The 2,332-nt window shown below is 42.6% G+C and overlaps 1 pseudogene; it reads right to left on the bottom strand.

Moving 5' to 3' along the window:
• Window positions 1-1,867: 1,867 nt before the first annotated feature.
• Window positions 1,868-1,964, bottom strand: LOC123781530 (U6 spliceosomal RNA; annotated as a pseudogene).
• Window positions 1,965-2,332: the final 368 nt, after the last annotated feature.

The raw sequence follows: 2,332 nt of genomic DNA on the forward strand, positions 1-2,332 counted from the left end.
TTCCTCATCTTAGGGTGAGATGACTTGTTGCAGGATGTCTTTCAAAGCTTCCGCTTGGGTTCAGACAAAAGCTCATCTTTGATTGAGACCACATTCATGATTAGCTTTTATGTCTTGCTCTGTCAGGCACTGTTCACTCCTTTTCTCCTGAGAATACTCCTCTAGTGAGTGACTTGAATAAGAATCCCCATCTCACGCTCCACTTTTAAGAAACTCAACCTATGTTGGTTTGTACTAGAAATAGATCTGAGAAGCAGATGCTAAGGATAGAGTTTTGTAGTTGACTCTAACTTGCCAGCTGGATCATGGGTGGTAGGTGATGTACCGATAGTCTCTGGGATACTGTAGCATGCAACTACTAAGACTTTCACTTGAGGAGAATGGGATGGGATGCGGGTGGAGGGGATGCACTAACTGCTACAATTTCTCAGGTACTGGAGAGATATGGGGAAGTAGCAACTACAAAGACTGTGAAGTTGAGTGGCCATCGCTAAGTACCACTGATTTAGTGAAGAAAGAAAATGACAGGTTCAGACGTCTTAATAATTCAAAGTAAAGTGTAAGTGTCAGAGGCCTCCTTGGTAGTATTGGAAAAGATTCTCATCACCTGAAGCCAGAGGGTGGAAACGACTGTAGACAGAGAACTTAAGTGTGATACTGGCAGAGCTTTGAAGAATTCTTGCTTCAGCAAATCTCCTATGACAGTACAGGACCCAGAGAGGGAAAGAGTGGAACTCTGAGACTTGAGATGAGGACATACAGGTAGATGAACCTGTGAACTTTGTATTCTTAATTTCTCTGAGCCCACCTGGCCAGCAGGAGTGGCCTACATCTTTTGGAGGAGAGATCACCCACCTTGTTTAAGACTGTGCAGAGGCCTCCAATGAGGTAGGTGCCAAACAAAACAACGAATGACCTCCTTAGAATCTGCCCTCTCCTCTCCACCTGTACACCAGGCCCTTAAATATGATCAAATCTCAGCATAGCCAGCCTGGAGAAGTGGTGGACCTGTCAGGGACAAGGAGGGCCTATACATCAAAGTTGCTACAGGACATGGGTAGCATGTGTTGGCAGGGACCAACAAAACGTGTCTGGAATTGAATCTTGAAGGTGCTAGTCAAGAAGGTGGGATATAAAGCTAGATAAAAGAGGATTTACAATATGAGGGAACTCTCTAGTAATATAGGATTTAACTCCTTGGCAAGAACTCTAAGTGATGCTTCTAAAGGGCTTAGGAAAAAAAAAAAAAAAGAGCCGGCATTAAATTAGAGAGGCCATGGAAAATTGTAAGAAAGAACTCAAAAAGGTTATAGAGCTGAGCATGCTAGAATGGATCAATTATATACAACTGGAAAACCTACCAGCTGGTCATTTTCCTTAAGAGGGCCTGGAGAGCACTGCATTTATTAAAGCAATAAGGAATGAACTGGGGAGGAATACACCAGCATCGCTGCAATACTCAGTAATGCCTGTCTTCTATGAGCTGAATTAGTAGCTGTTACAGAACTGAATTTCCTAGAAACAATGGTGATGATAGGATGTTGGAATAGCATGGTTAGCAAAGTATGAATGGCAGCCAAGAGCGATCTGACTTAAAATGGTCTATAGAGATAACTTGAAGTATATGGTATTTCTAGAGGCAAGATCAATAAGCAAACAACTGCCTATGGTACTACCAAATCAATCTATCTATCTATCCATCTCCAAAAAAATCAGGAATAGATGAGTAGAAGGCAGAGGTAATCCCCTTCCCCAATGGAAAGTCATGAATGTTGCCCAGTTCCAGACTGGAGTCAACTCCCAGACACAGAACCCATTGACCGAGAGAGGATTCAAGTCCAGATGATGAAGGTCTCTATGGCACCACAAGAATTATATACACAAATGTGTGTGTTATCCTTGTGCAGGGGTCATGCTAATCTTCTCTGTATCTTTCCAATTTTGTATATGTGCTGCCGAAGCAAACTTTAGCAATTATATACAACCGTGATGCCTCCATCCTTCCTCAGGAGGACCTATAGTCACTTACTTGGATAACTGTACACTGGGAAAAGGGGAATCCCCAGCTCTTTCAAGGCCTGGTAGATATAGGGTCCAAGTTTAACCTGATACCAGGAGATTCAGAGTGCAACCTTGGTCACCTCACCATTAGAGTTGAGGGAATAAGGGGTTCGGTTAATAAAGGTAATAAATGGAGTTCACAATAGGGGCTACTGTCTCTATGGACCCCTTGGTTGTCATTTCCCTGGTCCCCAAATGTATAATTCAAGTACACATATTTAGCAGTTGGCAGAAATTTAAGATTGGTTCCTTGACCTATAGATTATGAATG

Source organism: Ursus americanus, chromosome 34 (assembly GCF_024610735.1).
Source record: "Ursus americanus isolate L20-20 chromosome 34, mUrsAme1.1.p, whole genome shotgun sequence".
Taxonomy (NCBI): domain Eukaryota; kingdom Metazoa; phylum Chordata; class Mammalia; order Carnivora; family Ursidae; genus Ursus; species Ursus americanus.